The 24038-nt window shown below is 41.5% G+C and overlaps 1 long non-coding RNA gene across 1 annotated transcript; it reads left to right on the top strand.

Moving 5' to 3' along the window:
• The first annotated feature begins 6495 nt into the window (after positions 1-6495).
• LOC310703231 lies at positions 6496-23016 on the top strand. Its single transcript, XR_014524018.1, has 3 exons — positions 6496-6631; positions 22200-22341; positions 22913-23016. It is a non-coding gene; the product is annotated as an uncharacterized lncRNA (long non-coding RNA).
• Positions 23017-24038: the final 1022 nt, after the last annotated feature.

Raw genomic sequence — 24038 nt, 5'->3', positions numbered from 1 at the left:
AGAATTCTGGTTTGTTTGCTGTTATATAAAACATGTAGAACCAATGTATTGAGTTGAAATGAGAGAAGACCCGGGTTCAAATCTCTGCTCTAATGCAATAAATGGCAATGTGATATACAGTGCCATTTACTTTGAAATGAATCTAAATAATCAAAAAGCCTCCATATTATCACCTTAATGGAAAAAGGCTGCAGTCCTACAAAGTTTCTCAAACCATTTTGAAATAAAAGGGATTCAACTTTAAACAGTCTAACTGTGTGCAGGATTGCAGCTAAACTGCTTATTATTACTGTGAACCAATAGTCCAAAGGGAAGGGCTTACAGTATGTGGACAGCATAGACAGTGACAGAGTAGTACCCAGGGAGAGGAAGGGTTAAACTCAAGTAAGTCAAACTCAGTGTAAGTCCATTGAAATCAATGGGCTCAAGTGAATCATGTTCGTCAAGGGCTGAGCACAAGCTTTGCATTCAAATAGTCCCAGCTCCAGTCTCTGCCATCTCCAGAAATCCAGTCCTCAGCCCTGCCTCAGCCCTAGAGAGTTGCTGATGGTCAGTGTTGACAATACTGAACCAGATGGCACAAAGACTTGACTCAGCCTAAGGCAATTTTCCATGTACCTACAATTTCAGTGGGTCTACTCAGTGTATGATTTAGTCAACCGCAAGCATAATGTCTGTGACTAAATGCCTTAGTGACTCCTAGAAGTGTGCAATTTGAAATCTCATGTTGACATTTTCACCCCATTTGTAAATTTCTGTTGATTTATAAAGGTTGGATTTTTAAAAACCGCCTTGATGAATCCGACAGCCGAAATAACATGAGGATAAACCCCACACTTTCTTTAGGAAAGGAAGAAGGGGCAGGGAGACAAACTGCGTAGAAGTGTATATGATTCAGTTCGTTAATTTAATAAAGGCATATCTGAGCTTTAGTTTCTTTCAGATGGAGTGTTATTGAATATGTTTGGAATGAAATACATTCAAAATTGATTTTTTACAAAGCTGAAAATGCATACCTAATTTCTAAGAATTTCTTGGTTTCATTGCTGCTTTGCTGAAAATATGAAAGGAAACTTGAAAAAAGTTGCACCAGCCCTCTCCTTTGGAAAAGAAAGAAACAAGCAGAGAGAAAATTTGAGGTTTAGCTTCCTTTCTCCCTGCTTATTATTTGCTTATTTAAGAACCCCATAGGGCTGTGATACGTCCAGATTTTCCCAGACATTACCAGGATTTCAAAGGCGAAATTGACATCTGGGGGAACTTCCAAAAGGTGGCACTTTGTCCTAGATCTTAGGCAAATCAATCAAAAAATTGTGGGGGTTTTGGCATTTTTTAGCTCAACAACCTTGGGGTTTGTCTAACAAAACAATTTTTGGGAGGGTTTCCTAAAAAGAACTCACAATTTTGGTGGTTCAACAACTTTTGTCCTTTTACTTTTTGAAATCTGGCAACCCTAGAGTACAATGACTTGAACAGGATATGTAAAAAAGAAATTAGGAAAGGAAAAAAGGAAAAAAGGAAAAAACCACAATTTCCCCACAACTAATTTAGGGGAGCACTCCCAAATTAGGGCTTTATCGTCAGTGTAAATACAAATTTCTCCCAATACTCCAAATTTCTCCAAAATTAGGCCTGTCAATCAGTGCAGATAGTCAGAAACAACTAACCTGTAGATCATAGACTCATAGATGGGGCACTTTAGAAAGAAGCCTACTTTCACTCCTGGCATGAAATGATGTTTCTGTACAGCGCAGTGTTGTCTGGTGAATAGACTGATGGGACAGATCAATCCACATTCTGCTATGGATTCATTAAGTAGTCGTAAATAAATCTATATTTCTCTCTCTCTCTCAGTTCTGAAACTGAAAGGTCTCATGTGGTTATAATAGAAATAAGCTAAAGTTTGCAAATGTCTTCCTGGGACATTTATGTTAAATCATGATAACTGTGAGCAGGGCCAGTTTGAGAGCAATGTTTTTGAAACTGTATTTTGTTGATGGGTTTTTATTATTGGGTGGAATCTTCAATCTTTGTGTCTGAAGTTCCAGGAGTCCTCCTCCATTTCCCTGCCACACACACACACACACACAGAGAGAGAGAGAGAGAGAGAGAGAGAGAGAGAGAGAGAGAGATCACAACTCCATTGACATGGCTGCAGCCTCCAGAACTGCCCTTCCAACCTGGGCAAAAGAAGCGAGAGCCTCGAAGGAGAGGATATTGGATACAGTGGAGAAAATACTATAAAGTGTAAATCAAAGATGATGTCTAGTTTATGAGAATTTTGCCTTAAGACACATTTTTATTCCCCAAAGCCTCTTTGCTAAAGCATTTATTACTGATCCTAATTCCTCTTGCAAACTTAGTTAATACTCATGGCTATCTTTTGCATACAGAATAGCACACATGCCGTTCGGATGACGTGACTTGCTGACTGATGTGCAGCTGAGCAGTGTGAGCTACCAAGTCGAAGGAAGAATAGCCCAAAGGGATATGCAGCTTAAAATAAAATTATATGACACCTTTTTAAAAATGTTATGGTCAATGAATATTCTATTGTTTTTAATTAAGCTGTAACATAGCCACAATGGAACGTGTAGGCACCACATATCGTACAATAAGTTGGGCATTTCCTCTTTAACTTGCCCAATTATCTCCCCGGGGGAGCAGGAATTCTTCTTCCTCTGGGGTAGTAAAATATCATTTATGTAACACTCAATTATTGGATCACATAATAATAATAATAATAATAATAATAATAATAATAATAAACTAATCTCCAGCACTACCAATTATCAGTGTCTAAGTAAAATCTCCTTATCTCTTCTTTAGCAGTCTCTTTGCATAACTTCTTTACAGGAATCATGGTTAAACTGTTAGGATATTGGATGAGGAACCAGAATACCTGGGCACCGTTCTTGGAATAGCAGTAGAACTCCTGTAATGTAGGGCCATCACCTGAAACTGATCTGTACAATCAGGATTCTCACATGGTGAAGATTCCTAGAGGCAGATATGGTGTTTCATAAAGGGTGTACAATTTTATACATGTAGATTTGGGAATAAATCCTGTTGAACTCACTGGGGCTTACTCCTGAGCAGAGCTGTAAAACTTTGCTTTATAAATGTTGAATGACCATTAATATTATTGTTATTATGCCAGTTATTGTGCATTTTCTGAGGAAGGCCACCTTACCCACCAAAAGTATAAAAATCTATAAAATGATGCTGCTGAAAGAAGAAATTGTGTGTGTCGGAGAGAAAACGATAGAGAGAGAGAGACGGGGAGAGCGAGCGAGAGAGAGCCAAATATGCATATTATATATGCTATTTGAATTTATGATATACAGTGGTACCTCGGATTACAGACGCTTCAGGTTACATACGCTTCAGGTTACAGACTCCGCTAAGCCAGAAATAGTGCTTCAGGTTAAGAACTTTGCTTCAGGATGAGAACAGAAATTGTGCTCCGGCGGCGCGGCGGCAGCAGGAGGCCCCATTAGCTAAAGTGGTGCTTCAGGTTAAGAACAGTTTCAGGTTAAGAACGGACCTCCGGAACGAATTAAGTACTTAACCCAAGGTATCACTGTATGACTATCGCCAACAATTCTGGGAGTGCACTGAAGCCCTATTGGATCACAAAGTGGGGCATAGGGATCCAAGACTTTGATGTACCACTTCCTACTATTTTTAAAAAAGCTTTTAAAAACATATATCTCTAGCCTTAATTTATCCAATAAGTCCTACCTCTGTTGGGCAGATTCAGTCTTTTTGTGCAGAGGGGAATGATAAATCTGCATGGGCTAGATAACGCCACAGAACACGAAGTCTTTGTTGCTCAGAGTTTGGTGCTTGTTTTGGAAACTCAGATTTCATCTTGAGCGGGGAGAAGGACCAATGTCCTGTAACAGAACAAAAATTGTGTATGACTAAATGAGACGAATGCAACAGAGAGTCTTGTGGCACCTTGAAGACTGACACATTTATGGGCGCATAAGGGATGCGGGTGGCACTGTGGGTTAAACCACAGAGCCCAGGGCTTGCTGATCAGAAGGTCGGCGGTTCGAATCCCCGTGATGGGGTGAGCTCCCGTTGCTCGGTCCCTGCTTCTGCCAACCTAGCAGCTCAAAAGCACAAAGTACAAGTAGATAAATAGGTACTGCTCCAGAGGGATGGTAAATGGCATTTCCATACGCTGCTGTGGTTTCACCAGAAGCGGCTTAGTCATGCTGGCCACATGACCCGGAAGCTGTACGCCGGCTCCCTCGGCCAATAATAATAATAATAATAATAATAATAATAATAATAATAATAATAATAATTTATTATTTATACCCCGCCCATCTGGCTGGGCCTCCCCAGAAGAGCCCCACAACCCCAGAGTCATCAGCGACTGGACCTAACAGTCAGGGGTCCCTTTACCTTTACCTTTACCTTTAAGATTTTGTGTGCCAGATCCACAAACTGATATGGCCAGTATACAGGAGGAAGAAGAGGAGGAGTGTTTTGCACAGAGATAAAGCAAAAGGACACAACTGAATACAACGTACAATCAAGTGAATTAGTACAAGATTGAATGACATGAGCGTGACCCAGTCCTAACTTGTGACCCCTGGTGATGACTAGGCAAAGCTAGGTCAATTGCGTTAACGAACACTTAAAGGGAGGCAATTACCAGTACTTTCCACAGTGAGCGAGCCACACCCAGGATTTGTTGGGACTGAATTCCTTCATGTTATTATTAATACTAAATTCCATTCCAACATTTTCAGATTGGAGTGCCCCTTGGAAATGATGGTTTATGCCTCTTTATGATTATTAATCACTCGCACCCACTAGCTGCAAATGGGCGACACTTTTCTCCTCCTCTCTCTCCCCAGGAAATCTGCACCTACCTGGTGAAGTGGGCTGTGGCCCACATAAGCTTATGCCGCAATAAATTGGTTAATCTTTAAGGCACCACAGGACTCCTGGTGACTTCTGCCGCAACACCTACCCCTCTGGAATTACAAATAGATCCTTGAGGACAATTACCAGCTTCTAAAGTAATTATACTGCCACCTAACGTCTCTAAAAACCAACAAAAATTATCTCGAATGCAATGCCTCAATCAAGAGCCATACAATGATAATTTCTGATGCCCTCAGCACTGAGCACCCTTTCATGAGGGCTGGCTCCAATTAGAATCCAATTAAAAATCCACGCTTTTAATATGCAATTTACAAATGTACCAATTCATTCAATTAATAGCTTCAGCCCTTGCAGGTTCCTTTTCTTACTTGGGGAAGTTGAAAGGAAAGACTATGGCGAAGTAGAATGGCATACAAGCTCCTCCTGTTTGCCTCACAACTCAAAGAATCTTAGTTTATGACCAGTTTATAATTCTACCAAATGAGATTATTTCCTTGTAAGCAACTTCAGTCAGACTTAGATCAGTCAGCAGAGATTGCCATCAGTGGTTCTTTGCTCATTAACTTTGAACCTTCTGAGGAATCCAAATAATAATAAAAATACTGACCCCAAGAATATTTTTTTCTAATGCAGGAGGGGAGAGGAAGGTCTCAGTTATAGCAATGGAGAAAAAAACTGAGCAGAACTGAAAGGAGCATTTCCAAAATTCCACCACACTTTTCAATTTCTTCCTTTAAAAATATATATTGATGAATTTTTGAGAACAAGTATCACAGGCAAATGACAGTGCTGTTACAAAGATTTGCAGATATCCAATAGTCATAACATAACCAAACATAACCAACCAAAAATAATTCTGAATGTGAATTTTTAAATTAAAAGTTGTATGTGCATTGTTTTGTCATTCATCAAATATGAAACCTCTCATGATTATCAAATACATCATGCCATTACATTTCAGCTTTTGAATGCTATAAAATGCTAAATAATCATTTTATGTTAAAGATTAGATATAGTTAAAGATTAAATAGTATTGCTTGCCAACCACCAAGTGTTGTCAAATATCAAATAATATCTTATTATTTTTCTATACACTCTTACTCTGCACTGTGGTTCTGATGAAAATTGTCCCCCTGAAACTGCTATTTGCATTGTATTGCTGGAACTCTAGTTGGGGTGTGGTGTGGTGGAGAGTATTAAACTCTCCCTCCCTATCCCCTGTGGTCCCAGGGCTGCTCAATTCCTCCAGCTGCTATTTACAGTTTCTAAAAAGAAACAAGTTTATTAATTGCATCCATACAATTACCATAATGTTCAGTTTGGCCTGAGTCTAAGGATTCCCTGCTCTATTACAGAGATAGTCCCTGCTTCTATGTTGCTGGTGTTGTTGTTTGCTGTTGTTTTACTTCCATGTAGGCTGTGCTCTAGCCCTCGGCATCAGTGGAGCACACAGCCACCCATCGTTTCTTTAAAAGAGACATCTTTAATCCACTGTAGCACCACCACCTCACTCCACCGGAGTGGATAATGTAGGTTGAAAAAATATGGAATTATTACCTTGTATGTATCTTGTCTTCACAGGCAAGAACTGCAGAAAGAATCTCTATATCCTTTTTGAATTTAGGAAAGATGCATTCAGCTTCGAAAGCAGTTTATGGAGCTGCAGGGCAAGGGGAAAACATTGGCGTCAGCAAATCCTGAGTTAAAAACTCGATGGAAGAAGGTACTTTGGATTCTGCTCAAAGGAATCTGGCTGAAATCAATATGTGGAGTTGAAAGGCTACCTCAGTCCCTTTGGCCACCCACTAGGTGAACTTCCCTCTCTCAAATCGCCCCAATTCAAGTATTGAAAATCCTCCTATAAGCTTGCGGAGCTGTCATTTGGGGTCAGCTGGGGTTTGTGGATGCTCACAAGTCCCCATGACTCCTGGCTGCCAGGCAGGGCATTCTGTACCCGGGGGTGCAAGGGGTGTGGAGACCCGGGCACCGAATTCTAGGGGGCGCCAAATGTATACCTACTGTATACCAGTCCCTATTGATTGGTGGCAGTGAAAAGCAATGGCGCGAATGTCCCCGCCCACTTCCTCTGTCGCTCTGTTACTCTGTAGTATCAAATATACCTGATGAGTCTGGAAACAAAAGCAGTATTTCGTTGTCACAGGTGAGCAATTTCCACCCTCAAAAAAACCTCAACAATTTTGAGTTTGCCCCCCTCTAAAAAGTGGGGGGGTTGGCTTTTGGCTTTCCCCTTTCCCCAGAAAGCTCAATAAAAGTAGTTAATTTGGAAGTGGCTAAATTTGGGGGCGCTGGGGGCATCTTTGCACCCTGGCAGTGCCTATGCTAAAGACGGCCCTGCTTCCAGGAATTACAGGCACTTCCAGTGGCAAATGAGATATCTGTGCAACTGGAAAGTGGCCCCTCTGGAACTTCTGTCTGAATGCAAAGCTTTGGTCCATTTGGAAGCCTTCACAATCTCCACCAAAAATAATAAGAGCCCTCTGTATCCTTGGGGAAAGGAGAGAATGACAAGGAAGGGTGGCTGCAGTAAATTGGGCTGCTTTGAGTTTTCTACTGAGCTGCAACCCATTTATTTGAGGCCACGCAGGACGTGCGAGCCCATCTCTGCTAAGCACCATATGCTAAGCCAGAAAGAATTAGGAGGAATAACATGAGCAACAAATTAAAATGGGGAATTGTAATAAAACAATCTTCTGCAACAAGGACTGTTCGTGCTCAGTGGATATTGGTAATTTTTATTATTTATTATTATATTTTTTAATATATATTTTTATTGCAAAGTAAATATATCAATACCAAATCATACATAAAGAATAATATAAAGAGAAAAAATAAAGATGAAAAAGAAAAAAAATGCAATGAAAAGTAGACAGTAAAAGAATAAAGAAAAGTATAATATTTCATTACAATAAACACTATTTTGCAAAATATTAGTAATAATAGACTTCCATCACTCTCACAACGCTTCCTTTCACATTTCACATTTTATCTTTATTTCAGTATTATTTTCATCTTAATATATAGATATGTATGTATGTTTCTCCTTTTCCATTCACGAGGCCATTCTAGACACAGCCAATTTTTTACATTAGAACCTTTTCTTTCTAAATAATCATTCAAGCACTTCCATTCCTTCTTGACTGTATTCATTGGCTTTAGTCTTATCATATCTGCCAATTTGGCCAGTTCCAAATACTCACATAATTTACATAACCATTCCTCTTTGGTCGGTACCTGGTTACCCTTCCAGTACTTAGCCACCAGGATTCTCGCTGTTGATGTCGCATACAGAAAGAATTTAGTATTTTCTCTAGGAATATCACTATTCAATATTCCCAAAAGATATGTTTCTGGTCTTTTGCTATGTGAAGTTCTTAGTAACTTTTTTATTTCTTCATGGATCATGTCCCAGAACTTTCTGATCTCTGGACATGTCCACCACATATGGTAGAAGGTTCCAATCTGCTTTGTGCATCTCCAACACTTATTACTAAGTGATTTGTTCATTTTAGCCAATTTCTCTGGTGTTAAATACCACCTATGGTGCATTTTCAGACAGTTTTCTCTTATTAAATAACATGCTGTAAGATTTATATTTGTTTTTTGTCCACAGTTTTTCCCACTCTTTATATTCAGTTACATAACCTAAGTCCTGCTTCCATCTCACTATGGCCTTTCCCTTTTGGTAACTTTGGTAATTAGCAGGGCCTTGTAAGTTCAGGACACTCGTTTGCTTTGTGAGGCTCCTTTAACAGTGGTACAATACAGTTACAGATAGGTAGCCGTGTTGGTCTGCCATAGTCAAAATAAAAAAAATCCTTCCAGTAGCACCTTAAAGACCAACTAAGTTAGTTCTTGGTATGAGCTTTCGTGTGCATGCACACTTCTTCAGATACACTTCTGAAGAAGTGTGCATGCACACGAAAGCTCATACCAAGAACTAACTTAGTTGGTCTTTTAAGGTGCTAGTGGTACAATACAGTATGTCAGTATAATCCTATAGGGTGGAACTTAATGTTGTGCTAATGCAATTGTTCCATCAGCACAAACATTTTTTGTTTCTCAGATGGAATAATATCCCCTCTCACCACTGTGAGGGTTCCCCTTACCTTTCAGGGTGAATTTGGGGGAGGAAAGGAGAACCCCCATTGCATAACACCGGTCTTGAAAGACCTACATTGGCTCCCAGTACGTTTCCGAGCACAATTCAAAGTGTTGCTGCTGACCTTTAAAGCCCTAAACGGCCTCGGTCCAGTATACCTGAAAGAGCGTCTCCACCCCCATCATTCTGCCCGGACGCTGAGGTCCAGCGCCGAAGGCCTTCTGGCGGTTCCCTCATTGCGAGAAGCAAAGCTACAGGGAACCAGGCAGAGGGCCTTCTCGGTAGTGGCACCCACCCTGTGGAACGCCCTTCCAGCATATGTCAAAGCGATAAACAACTACCTGACATTCAGAAGACATCTTAAGGCAGCCCTGTTCAGGGAAGTTTTTAACGTGTGATATTTTACTGTATTTTCGGTTTCTATGGAAGCCGCCCAGAGTGGCTGGGGAGGCCCAGCCAGATGGGCGGGGTATAAATAATACATTATTATTATTATTATTATTATTATTATTATTATTATTATTATTTGTGGGAGTCCTTACATTGGCTTCCACTAGCGCAGCAGGTGAGCCGAATCTGGCCCACAAAATAAAAATATGTGAACTTTCCTTCTAATATTCTATGGGCAAAAGTTTTCTTCTAACTTTTGTTTGTGAAATTGCGGATCAGCTTGCCCTTCCTTTCTTCACCAAGGCAACCATTTTCAGATATTTGGTCATACAGATATGCCTATAAACCTAATTGATTGATTAAATAGTTAAAGGGTAGATGACAAATTCTTAAATTGGTTGACAGCCCTAATTCATACTATATATTTTTTATAATAAACCATGCCATAAAAATATATGTGCAGTAGTGGTGGCAGCCTGTGGGCGATTTGCATTCAAGGATTGGCACTTTTGATACCAGTTGCCCATTGCATGCTCAGAAAGATTTGGCCACTGTGACACGCTGCATGGCATTATGCATAGTTTAAGAAGGCAGGCATTGCCTGTCCCTGCCGCAGCCACGGAAACAATTTAGCAATACTCCTTAGGCGACATAGAGATGATCTGAACACAGAATCGCTCTTCCTCGAGAGATAGGGTGGGATCTAACATAGCCTCCAGGATCCTTTTAATTCCAAGGCACAAAGAGTTTGATTGCCATTCAACCTAACAGCTGGCAGCGCAAAGAGCCAAGAAGGAATTTTGAGCCAAGGAGCAATATTTCTGCCCTCCTGGGAAGGAGTATGAGAGAGTTCATTGATACCCCCAGATTGGACATCCAGTACACAACCCAGCCAGTTACACATGAGTCATCCTATTTATTTTCAGGGGAACAATGATGAAAACTGAATCCTCCATGCTATAATCTGGCAGGAACAGCATCTACTGCATAGGCACTATGGGAAACAACTAAGATAATACGCCTACATTTTCATACTGTTTCGGAAGCCTGTTTTGTCTTAGCCCTTATGAAAGTAGCAGGAGTGGGGTGGTCTTCCCAAAAGCTTATTTGGTTATAGCAGTATTAATAATAATTTGTGTAGCATTTTGGGGGCTCATTTACATTTACATTTGATTTCTAGGCACAGGTCTGAGAAGTTTTTATTTCGAAAGTGTCGCATGTCGAGGTCCCCCAAGCCACCCCCCAAAATAAATCACAATTCACACAGAATTTTTGTTTAAGGTTTTTGGCATAATTTTGACCACAACTTTATTAAAATACATAAATGCGAGTGGTTGCTTAGGCATTGGTTACGACTATCTGTCCCCGCCCAGGGACAGAACTGACTTCCGCAACCCTGCGAAAGCCAGTAAGGGAAAACATTTTGGGGAGAAAATGGAGCTGGGCACCAGACCCTCACTTCTCCCCGCATGCTCCCTGGGGCTTGCACGGCCCAAGCCCCACGCCAGGGATTTGGATGAAAGCATGGCGAGCCCCTGGACTCCTTTAATGCAATTCCCTTGCAGCAACAGCATTGGGGGGCAGTCACAGCCAATCCTTACCCCTCCACCAACCAATTTTTTAACCAATGTCTAACCACAACCTTGCAAGTTGTGATGATTTGCTATGCAGTAGGCAAAAACCAAATGGCACCAGCCAATCAGCCAAGTGGACAAAATTCCTACCAGGCCCCTGCCCCAAAAGCAGGCGACCCCATGACAGGCATAGCAAGGTCAAACGCAAAAGCCCTAAATTAGGGAAGGTGGGTAGGTGATCCGGTGCACGCAGTGAAAGAGAACGCTCAATGCTGCGTGCTCAGTGTATAAAACCTTAGTCCATCCCACAAATTGGCAACATCAAAATTTCCCCAGCAACCCAAAACAGCCCAATCACTGCCATGGCCATCTATACGATCCCGCCCCACAACACGTGCTCTCCATGAAGGAGAACACGCTCTATCAAAAATGTATAAATTACTTTTAGAATGGCATAGAAAAGATGAAGAAGTTAAGGCAGTGATGGGCTAGAGACTTTGGATATAATATCCAACTTTCATCTTGGAAAAAGTTATGGAAAGAGAAAATAAAATTTACTGCATGCTGTTCCTTGAAAGAAAATTATATGGAAATGATGTATCGTTGGTATCTAACAGCGAGTAAAAATGCTAAAATGTACAAAACAAGTTCTAAAATGACTGGAGTAAATTTGTAATTAATTTAAAAGACCAGTGTAAACAGTTAAAATCTTTGGCAGGGATGTAAAGAAACTTGTAATGTGGAATTTTTTAATGGTAATTATGGTTATATAATAGATAGATAAGGTTGAAAGATGCAGTAAATTTAATCTTAAAGATGGCACCCATGGAAGGAAGGAAGGTCAAAGGGTTTGAAAGAACTCTGTATTTTAATGTTGGAAATCGTTTTGTTTTATATGTATAATTTTTTCCCATAAACTCAATAAAAATGTGAGAAGCTTTTGTTTCTTCTTGCCACAAATCCCCAGGAAAACCCATGGAACAAAGACCAGTTGGGCTTTCTGCAAATTGATGTTTGATCTAATTTAGCTGCAAACGCTGGCAGGAGAAAGCAAAAGAGGCAATTGATGACCCTGCTGTGCTGTGGGCAAAACACAGCTGTGGCCCCAGGGTGAGGGTCCGCCTGACAGCTCCTCCTCCACACTTCCTCTTGTGCCAAGTTTCTAGGCCCAGGTCCACACTTTAAAGCACTGTGTTTTCCCTGCAGAACCCAGCTCTTTACAGCTGAACCAGAGCAAACAGCAATCTTCGGAAAGCCTGAATTGCTGTTTGCTCTGATTCAATGTTAAAGAGCAGGGGTTTTGCGGGGAGGGGAGCACCAAGGCAAAAGAGAAAGAAAATTGGATATGGCACTTTAAAGTGTGGTTCTTTGCCTAGAAAGTGCAGGGTAAAAGTTAAGTGTGTTTTTATATAAAGTCAAGTGTGCTTTTATTGATTTTACATGAAAGTTATACACCATAAACATATCATTTTCACACATTAAAAAAAGAACAGGGTTCTTTCCGAACCTTGCGACCTCCTTCCTCCCTTCCATGGGTTCCATTCTAAATTTTATTCCTGCATCTTTTACTGTAATCTATCTGTTATATAATCATCGTATCCAAAATGTTCCATTACAATTGTCATAGTATTCCTGCCAATGATTTCAGCTGTTTACGGTGATCTCTCAAATATGTTAAAAAGCTATTCCAGTCTTTTAGAAATACTTGGTCTTCTTGATTTCTGATCTTTCCCGTCAGTCTCGCCATTTCTGCATATTCCACCAGCTTGGTCCACCACTCTTCTCTGGTCGGTGATTCTTCTTCTTTCCATCTCTGGGCAAGAAGCATCCTGACTGCTGCCGTTGCATACATAAAGACTTTTATTTTCTTTTGGTAGTTCCGCACCTATAATGCCTAACAAAAAAGCCTCCGGTTTTTTTAACAAAAGTTATCTTAAACATTTTTTCCAACTCATTATATATCATTTCCCAGAAAGCTTTTACCACCCCACATGACCACCACATATGATAAAACATACCCTCTTTTCTTTTACATTTCCAGCGCACTATACATTTTCACCATTTTTCTAGGTGTCAGATACCAACGATACATCATTTTCATATAATTTTCTTTCAATGAACAGTGGGCTGTAAACTTCAAATTCTCTTTCCATAACTTTTCCCATGAAGAAAACTGTATATTATAACCAAAATCTCTTGCCCAGTGTATCATTACTGATTTAACTTCTTCATCTTCAGTAAACCATTCTAAAAGAAATTTATACATTTTTGAAAGAGATTTCACATTATTTTCCAACAGATCTTTTTCAAACCTTGACATCTCTGTACCAAATCTTTTCTTTTTGTCCAATTTGAAGACATCATTTAATTGATGGTATTGTAACCAGTCTGTTAATAACTCTCTAATGTCTTCAAACTTTTTCAATTTTAACTGATCTTCCACTTCTGTTAACAGCTCTTTATAAATTCCCCAATCACCTCTCGTATTTAATTTTTTAACAGATATTGCTTCTAATGGGGAGATTTTTTATATTTCTCCCATACCTCATAAATAGATTTTCTTATCAAGTGGTTCAAGGATCCCTTATATACTTTCATTTTTTCATACCATAAATATGTGTGCCACCCAAACCTATTATCATGACTTTCTAGATCTAAAATATCTGTATTTTTTTAATGATATCCAGTCCTGAAGCCAGCATAGGCAGGACGCTTCATAATATAGTTTCAAATCTGGCAGGGAGAAGCCACCTCTTTCTTTAGAGTCTATCAGTAGTTTATATTTTATCCTTGGATTTTCCCCTGCCAGATGAATTTAGATATTTTTCTTTGCCATTCTTTAAAGTGCCCTGCCCCACTGATCATGGGCATTGATTGAAACAGAAATAGTATTCTTGGTAGCACATTCATTTTTATAGTCAATATTCTTCTCCAAAAAGACAAATTCATCCTTCCCCATACCTCTAAGTTTCTTTTTATTTCTCTCCACCTAGGTATATAGTTATCTTTGAAGATACTGAGTTTTTTGCTGTTAACCATACTCCTAAATGTTTAACCTTCTTTTCTATTGATATTTCTCTCATCTGTTGTAACAATTCTTTAAATGGATCTGTCATATTTTTCACCAATATTTTTGTTTTTGCTTTATTAAGCTTAAAACTGGCTATTTGCCCAAGCTCCTGAATTTTGTCCAGCATCCTTGATGCATTGACCAAGGGTTCTTCAACTGCTGTCACAAGGTCGACTGCACACACGTTCAGTTTATATGCTTTAAAGTTTATATGTTCTATTCCAAATACTTATTATTATTATTATTATTATTAATTATTTATTGTTATTGTTATTGTTGTTGTTATTGTTGTTAATAATAATAATAATAATAATAATAATAATAATAATAATAATAATCTACTGAAGTTCCCCCACCCTCCTTTGGGTGTCCCCCTATCTCCCCTTTCCAAGTAAAATGCCAATATCAATTCCCTGTTGTTACACCTCCTGGCCAATAGATGTCCTTCACACCCTGTCTTCCCCCTCTCTCAATGCATCTCTCTCTTAAATTCTCTTTATTAGTCTCTTCCTGTTTTGTCTGGTCCCTTTGTTTTCCAGCCAGTTAAGTAAATTATCTAAACAGTTAGATTTTTGGAAAAATAGCTGGTGGACTTTGCCTTTCTATTTATTTGTTTCACTAAAGACAGAGGGATTGGGAGGTGGGTAAAAGGGAAGGATTAACTTTCTGTTCTGCCGCTTCAATGTACCTAATCCAAAATGGAGAGATGAAATAAAGAAATCACAAACTGCTGCAGAAATTTAAGATTGAGAAAAGAAGAAACTGAGAGAAACCAAAATTTGACAAGCTTCCTTCATCCTTAGTTGACCTAAGCCTAACGCTAATTGTAACCAAAACCCTTAACCTAACCACAACCCTGACTTCAAACTTAACCCCAACTCTAAATCTAACCAAACCCCTAACCCTAACCCTAACCTCTACCCTAAACCTAACGCTAACCCAAACCCAAACCATAACCTCAACCGTAACCCCAACACTAACCACAACACTAAACCCAGGCCTAAGCCTAAGGCTAACCTCAACCCTAACCCTAAATTTAACCCCAAGACTAAGACTAACCCCAAGGCTAAACCAAACCCTAACCCTAACCCTAGCCCTAGCCCAAGCACTGACCCTAACCCTAACCCTAACCCTAACCCTAACCCCAACCCCAACCCCAACCCCAACCCCAACAGCATCCCTAAACTTAACTGTAAGCCTAACCCTAACCCTCAACCTGAACCCAAAGCTCAACCCTAATTCTAACCCTAACCCTAACCCCAACCCCAACAGCATCCCTAAACTTAACTGTAAGCCTAACCCTAACCCTCAACCTGAACCCAAAGCTCAACCCTAATTCTAACCCTAACCCTAACCCCAACCCCAACAGCATCCCTAAACTTAACTGTAAGCCTAACCCTAACCCTCAACCTGAACCCAAAGTTCAACCCTAATTCTAACCCTAACCCTAAACCTAACCTCAAACCTAACTCTAATCCTAAACATAAGCGTCATACTAACCCTAAACATAAGGGTCACAGTAACCCTAACCCTAACCCTAACCCAAACCCTAACCCTAACCCTAACCCAAACCCAAACCCTAAGCTCAACCCTAACCCTAACCCCAACCTCAACTCTAATCCTAACACAAACCCAACCATAACCCTAACACAAACCCTTACCGTAAACCAACAGTAACCCTAACCATAACCCTAACTCTACCCCTACCCCTAACGGTGACCAAAACCCAAACCCAAACACAACCTTCGCTGCAGTCAAGTCAATACATTTGTGATCTCTCTCTCTCTCTGTGTGTGTGTGTAATCCTTACCCTAACCTCAACCTCAACCCTAACCCTAACCCCAACTCTTACCCTAACCGTAATCCTAACCCTAACCCTAACCTTAACCCTAACCTCAACATTAACCCTAACCTTAACCCTAACCCTAACCCAACCCTAAGCATAAACATCACATTAACCTTAAACCTAATCTCAACCCAAACCCAAACCCTAATTGCAACTCAATCCCTGACCCTAACCCTAACACTAACCCTAGCCCCAAACCTTACCTTAACCCTAACCCTAACCTCAACTTCAACTTCAACTTCAACCCTAACCCTACCCAACCCTAACTGTATCCGTAACCCTAAGCCTATGAGGTAGAGTTAGGGTTGGGATTGGGTTTGGATTTGGGTTTTGGTTAGTTTAAGGGCTAGGGTTAGGGGTAGAGTTAGGCTTAAGGGTAGGGTTAGGGCTACTGTTACAGTTAGGGTTAGGATTAGGGTTGGTGTTCGGGATGAGGTTCGTGTTAGGGTTACAGATACGGTTAGGGTTGGGTTAGGGTTAGGCTTAGGTTTAGGCTTAGGGTTGAGGTCCGGGTTCGGGTTCAAGTTTGGGCAGAGATTGAGGTTTCGGTTTTGGGAAGGGTTAGGGTTAGGGTAAGGGTTGGGTTAGGAATGATAGGATTAGGGTTATGGATGAGGGTAGAGTTATGGTTAGGAATGAGGTGAGGGTTAGGGTTAAGGTTAAGGTTAGGGTTAGGGTTTGGGTTAAGGATAGGGTTAGGGTGATGGTTGAGGGTGAGGTTGAGGTTAGGGTTAAGTTTAGGATTAGGGTCAGGGTCAGGCTTAGGCTTAGGGTTAGGGTTGAGGATATGGTTAGGGTTTTGGGTTAGGGGTGAGGTGAGGGTTTTGGGTTAGGGGTGAGGTGAGGGTTAGGCTTGAGGTTAGGGTAAGGGTAAGGGTAGGGTTAGGGTTAGGGTTAGGTTTGATGATAGGATTAGGGCTATGGATGAGGGTAGAGTTATGGTTAGGAATGAGGTGAGGGTTAGGGTTAAGGTTAGGGTTAGGGCTACGGTTAGGGTTAGGTTTAGGGTTTGGGTTTGGGTTAAGGATAGGGTTAGGGTGACGGTTGAGGGTGAGGTTGAGGTTAGGGTTAAGGTCAGGGTCAGGGTTAGGGTTAGGGTTAGGGTTGAGGTTAGGGTTAGAGTTAGGGTTAAGGTTGACGATATGGTTAGGGTTAGGGTTTTGGGTTAGGGGTGAGGTTAGGGTTTGGGTTAGGGTTTTGGGTTAGGGGTGAGGTGAGGGTTAGGGTTGAGGTTAGGGTTAGGGTTGGGGTTGGGTTGGGTTGGGTTAGGGTTGAGGTGAGGGTTAGGGTTAACGTTAAGGTAAAGAATAAGGATAGGGTGAAGTTTGGGTTAGGACTGAGGTTGGAGTTAGGGTTAGGGTTGAGGTTAGGGTTAGTGTGAGGGTTAGCGTTAGGGTTAGGGTTGAGGTTACATTATGGTTTTGGATTGGTTTTGGATTATGGTTAGGGTTCTGCGTTATGGTGAGGGTTAGATTTGGGTTTGGGTTTGGGTTAGTTTTAGGGCTAGAGTTAGGTTTAGGGTTGAGATTAGAGTTGGGTGAGGGTTGAGGTAAGAGTTAGGGTTAGGGTTAGGTTTGGGTTAGGGTTGGATTAGAGTTGAGGTAAGGGTTGGGGTTTGGGCTAAGGTTATGGTTAGAGTTAGAGTTATGGTTGGGGTTAGGGTTAGGATTAGGATTAGGGTTAGGGTTAGAGTTAGAGTTAGGAATAGGGTTAGGGTTGAGGTTGTGGCTAGGTTTTGGGTTGAGTTTAGGGGTAGGGTTTGGGTAAGCGTAAGGCTTAGGGTTGAGGTTAGGGTTAGGGTGGAGGTTAGGGTTAGGGTTTAGGTTACAGTTAAGGTCAGGATGGTGGTTAGGGTTAGAGTTAGGGTAGAGGTTAGGGTTAGAGTTAGGGTTATGATTAGGGTTGGGTTAGGGTTGACTTTAGGGGTAGGGGTAGTTTTGGGTTTGAGTTTGGGTTTGGGTTAGCGTTAGGGTTACGGTTAGGTTTAGGGTTACAGATCTGGTTAAGGTTGGGTTAGGCTTAGGGGTGGGCTAAGGGTTGAGGTTGAGGTTAGGGTTAGCGTAAGGGTTAGGGTTAAAGTTAGGGTTACGTTTAGGTTTTGGGTTCGGGTTCGGGTTGGGTTAGGCTTAGGGGTAGGCTTAGGGGTAGGTTTAGGGTTGAGGTTAGGAGTAGGGTTTGGGATGGCATAAGGATAGGTGTTAGGGTTAGGGTTAGGGTTAGATTTGGGTTTGGGTTTTGGTTAGTTTTAGGGCTAGATTTAGGGTTAGGGTTAGGGTTGAGGTTGAGGTTTGGTTTAGGGTGGAGGTTAGGGGTAGGGTTTGGGTTAGCGTAAGGCTTAGGATTGAGGTTAGGGTTTAGGTTACGGTTAAGGTCAGGATGGGGGTTAGGGTTATGGTTAGGGTTGAGGTTAGGGTTATGGTTTGGGTTAGGGTTAGGGTTGTGTTTGGGGTTAGAGTTAGGGTTACGATTAGGGTTGGGTTTCGGTTAGGGTTACTGTTAGGGTTTAGGTTAGGGTTGACATTAGGGGTGGGGTAGTTTTGGGTTTGGGTGTGGGTTAGGGTTACGGTTAGGGTTACGGATCTGGTTAAGGTTGGGTTAGGGTTAGATGTAGAGTTAGGGTTGAAGTTAGGGTTAGATGTAGAGTTAGGGTTAGGGTTAAGGTAGAGATTAGGGTTTGCGTTAGGGTTAGGGTAAGGGTAATGGTAATGGTAATGGTAAGGATAACGGTTATGGTTAGGGTTAGGGTTAGCGTTAGCGTTTGGGTTTTGGTTTGGGTTTGGGTTCAGATTAGGGTTAGGATTGCAGGTTGGGTTAGGGTTAGGGTTGAGTATAGGGATATTGTTAGGGTTGAGGTTTGGGTTAGGGTTAGGGTTAACGTTAGGGTTAGGGATAGGGTTAGGGTTGAGGTTAGGGATAGGGTTAAGGGTTGGGGTAGGGGTAGAGTTAGAGTTAGGGTTGGTATACGGTTAGGGTAAGGGATACTGTTGGAATAAGATTAGGGTTATGGTTAGGCTTAGCATTAGTCTTGAGGTTAGGATTAGGGTTGAGGTTAGGGTTAGGGTTAGCTTTAGTGTTAGGGTTACCTCTACCTCTACCCCTACCTTTACCCCTACCCCTTACCCATACTCACACCCAAACCCTAACCCTAACTGTACCCCCAACCCTAAACCTAACCCTAAACCTCAACCTAACCTCAACCCTAACCCTAACCGTAACCCGAACCTGAACCCAAACCCAAACCCAAACCCAAACCCAACCCTACCCCTAACCTCAAACCTAACCCAAACCCTTATGCTAACCCAAACCCTACCCCTAACCTCAAACCTAACCCTAACCTCAACCTCAACCCTAACTCTAACACTAACCTTAAAAATAACCTTCACCCTAACCCTAACCTCAACTCTAACCCTAACCCTAACTCTAACTCTATCCTCAACCCAAACCCTAACCCAAAACTAACCGTAACCCTAACCCAAACCCTAATCTCAACCAAAACCCTAACCCAAACCCTAACCCTAACCTCAACGCCAACCCTAACGCTAACCCTAACCCTAACCTCAACCCTACCCCTAACCCTTGCCCTAACCTCAAAACGTACGCTAACCCTAACCCTAAGACTAACCCTAACCCTAACCCTAACCCCAATTCTATCCCTAATGCTAATCCTTATCCGAACCATAACCCTAACCCTAACACTAACTGAAATCGTAACGCTAACCTCAACCTCAGCCTCAACCTCAACCTCAGCCTCAGCCTCAGCCTCAGCCTCAGCCTCAACCCTAACCCTAACCTCAACCTCAACCCTAACTCTAACCCAAACCTCAGCCCTAAGCCTAAGCCTAAGCCTAAACCTAAGCCTAAAACTAAGCCTAACCCTAACCCTAACCCTAACCGTAGCCCTAAACTCAACCCTAAACCTATCCTTAACCCTAACCCTAACCCTAACCACAACCCTAACCACAACCCTAACCCTAACCCTAACCATAACACAACCCCTAACCTCAACCCTAAACCTAACCCCAACCATAACACTAACCCTATACGTAACCCTAACCTCAACCCTTACCCTAAACCTTGCCTCAACCTGAAACCTACCCCTACTCCTACCCCAACTTCAAACCTAACCCTAAGACTAACCCTAACCCACACCTAACCGTAAATGTAACCCTAACCCTAATCCCAACCTAACCTCAACCCTAACCCAAACCCCAACCCCAATTCCAACTCCAACCCTAACCCTAACCCCAATCCCAACCCCAACCCTAACCCTAACCCCTAACCCAACTCCAATCCTAACCTTAACCTTAACCCTAACCCTAACCCTAACCCTAACCCTAACCCTAACTGAATGGAAAAACTAACCCTAACCCTAACCCTATCCTCAACCCTAAGGCTAAGCCTAAGCCTAAACCTAAACCTAAGCCTAACCCTAACCCATACCCATACCCAAACCTAAATCCAAACCCAGACCCAAACCCTAACCTCAACCTTAACCCTAACCTAAACTCTACCCCTAGACCTAACCCTAACTGTAACCCTAACTCCAACCCTTAGCTCAACTCTATCCTTAAACTCAATGCCAACTCTCACCCTAACCCTAAGCTCTTCCCTTACCGTAACCCTCACCCTAACCCTTACCCTAACCGTATCCTCAACCCCATAACCTCTTAACTCTCGCTCTATCCCTAACCCTAACCTTCAGGTATTTCAAGAAGTGTGCATGCTCACGAAAGCTTATTCCCAGAACAAACTTTGTTGGTCTCTAAGGGGCTAATCAACATTTTATTAAAAAAATAATTTATTTTTTTTAAAACCCGAACCCAAACTGTTGGAATGCTTGCTCCTCTTCATTTGGCCTGTATTTCTCTTTGCCTGAAACTATCTCCCTCGCTACACTTACCTGTAAATGAGTGTTGGCAGCTTCCTTTTCTTATTTTGTCTTGCTTTAGTCTTGGTCTTTTCTGTAAAATTGTGTTGTTTATTTTCAAACTGATATTTTCTTAGCTTTTTTATGCTGCTGAGTGTTCATATATGGGTTGCTCGGAGTAGGGTTTAAACAGAGGTTGTACTTTTGCTACTTCTGAATGTGTTACTTACTTGTTGGTTTGTATTTTTGTAAATTTTTGTATTTTTTATACTTGCCATCTTCTTTAAAACAATAAAACACACAGGAAACCACACATAAAACAAACCATCTGTTACTGCAATCCTAACCATAGACATAAGTCCCATTGAACTCAATCCAGCTAGGGCTGCAGCCTTGCTATCTTGATTTTACAATTTGATATAAACTTGTCATCTTGTCTTATTGCTCTTGCTTAGGTCTCAGGGAAGGACAATTTGGGACCCTGCTGATATTTTGCTCTTTGAGTTATGGGTTGTATGGATTCCTATAGACATATTAAATGTTTTACAGACATTCTAAGGCCACTTACACATGTCATTTTTGTAATGCAACACATCATTCCATAAATGTGTATTTTATACAGAAAATGGTCATTTGTGTGTGCATCTGCTGAAACATAATGCTCCAGTTAACCTATGTTTTAAATGTTTGCAGTAGATATTATTTTATGTTTGGCTGCTTTAAACTGTTGTTTTATGTTTGGCAGCAAAAGAGTTTCACTATGCAGTTCTGATGAAGTCAATAGGCAACAAAAGAGATCACATCTTTCCACAAAAGAGATCACAATGAAGAATACTAAATTCCATTGGTGGTAATGATGATGATGATTTGCACAGAAGGAAGTGGATGAAGGCTGCAATGATAACCCCATTTACAAGGGAGTAAGACCCACTGAATTCAAGGGAACTTACTTCTAAGTTGATATGGTTAGGATTCTAGCCTTACTGCCTGTAGGCCAGGGGTCAGCAAACTTTTCCAGCAGGGGGCCGGTCCACTGTCCCTCAGACCTTGTGGGGGGGCTGGACTATATTTTGGAAAAAAATAATGAACAAATTCCTATGCCCCACAAATAACCCAGAGATGCATTTTAAATAAAAGCACACATTCTACTCATGTAAAAACACGCTGATTCCCAGACCGTCCGCGGGCCAGATTTAGAAGGCGATTGGGCCAGATCCGGCCCCCGGGCCTTAGGTTGCCTGCCCATGCTGTAGGCTGTTTCTAGCAGCATATATGCAGACAAACAGCATTTCAGAAATAAAGAAAATGAATGAGACCCCTGTTGAGACAGCAGCAATTATACATTCAGGAATATGTAGATAATGTGAATTGCAAAGCAATTTATGCATCGTATGTGGATTTATTTACAGTATTTTAAATAGTAGAAAACTAAGATGAAGAGCGTTCATAGGAAGAGCCCATGCCAGATGGGGGTCCAACAGGTGGATGGAAGAAAATCCACTTGAATGTCCATTTTCAATGGATTACTCTAACATCCCTAATTGAAGACTAATGTTCTAGTTACAGGTAGGTAGCCGTGTTGGTCTGCCGTAGTCAAAAGAAAATAAAAACATTCCTTCCAGTAGCACCTTAGAGACCAACTAAGTTTCTTATTTATGAGCTTTCGTGTGTACACAAAAGCTCATACCAATATTTTGAAGACTAATGGACAGTGCTTTTTTCGGGGGGGGGAATCAATGGTATACAGTACCGGCACCTCCCCCCAATGTTAAAAGTATGGCAATTACTATAACAACTTAATGGTGTGATGTAGCGGTCAAGAGTGGTAGTCTCGTAATCTGGGGAACCAGGTTCGTGTCTCCGCTCCTCCACATGCAGCTGCTGGGTGACCTTGGGCTAGTCACACTTCTCTGAAGTCTCTCAGCCTCACTCACCTCACAGAGTGTTTGTTGTGGGGGAGGAAGGGAAAGGAGAATGTTAGCCGCTTTGAGACTCCTGAAGGTGAGTGATAAAGTGGGATATCAAATCCAAATTATTATTCTTCTTCAAACTCTACCAGCACCTTTTTTAAAAAAGAAAAAAAGCACTGCTAACAGAAATGTGCCTTAATCCAAAGCTGAAACTTCATTTATTGTAGAACAGCCCAACACTCAAACGTGCAAGATATTCTCATACAACAAAAGCACCCAGCAGCTGATCTGTGTGAAGCAAAGAGAACAGAAACTGACCAAGACTCAAAACTGAGGTAACCTGCAGTGTGGAGACACTAATGGCCAACTTAAACGAATGCACCAAATCCATTGCCTTGGGGAATCTCTTGACTGTTTGATGTGACCTACTGGGCTCTTCTGCTCCCTTCTGCGAGCTTCTCTAGCCTTTAGTAGCAGGAGGGCTTTGGCTTGCCGCTCCGAGCCTTAAATTCCCTGAGAGAGCCATTAGAATCTGGGCCTCTAAGCAAAAAGCCAAAGTCCATGCAAAGCTGGGACGTGGCCTAGGCGTGGCTTGGTTCCTTTGATGCTTCCAGCCTTTTGCATATACATTCTAGCGGGGAAGGGGAGTTTGCTTGAGGGGCGAGAGGGGAGATGAAAAGTGCCTAAAATGAGCATTGCTGCAGCGCACCACAGAGACCAGCTTGCCAGATTGTGAAGAGAGTGAAAAGTGTCCTAAACAGAGGGACCAAAGGTCCACAGCTGCTCAAATTTCAGTGCAAACGTTTCCCAAGGCATTTTGTTAGGGGTTAAAAAACTGGAGGAAGCATTTGAAAGCCCCGTGTGCAGTTGAGAGGTGGAGTGGATCATACAGTTAACTTCAGATTTCTATACTGATTCTCTGCTAGAGAAGAACTTTATATAGCAGTGACATGCAACTCGTATCACACACTCAAGTCCTCTCTATAAAAGATGTTTAAATGTGACATCTTATAATATTTTCATATTAAGTAACTACAGAGAATATTTTGGCAAGAGTGCTTAATCTCAAATGTTCAATTTTAATCAGCTTGAACTATGGTCTGTCTTTCTCTGAACTGAAAACCACCAATCAATTCTGCTTTATCTTCCCCCCCTGTTTTTCTCACCCAAGGCAATGCCTTTTGTAAAAGGGTATTTATTTTTAATGGATTTTTTAATGAATTTTTCAGTCAAGCTATTAATAATGCCATTAATTATAGGCAGCTTATATTAAAGCACACACTGGCCTCTTAATCCTGACCCCCAGCTATTGGCTTGCAGCTAATCCAGCTTGGTGTTGGGTGGTGAGGGGTG

The sequence above is a fragment of the Podarcis liolepis genome, assembly GCF_965112155.1.
Source record: "Podarcis liolepis genome assembly, chromosome: 3".
In the NCBI taxonomy this organism is placed as follows: Eukaryota; Metazoa; Chordata; class Lepidosauria; order Squamata; family Lacertidae; genus Podarcis; species Podarcis liolepis.
This window is presented reverse-complemented; position numbering and strand designations above follow the sequence as displayed.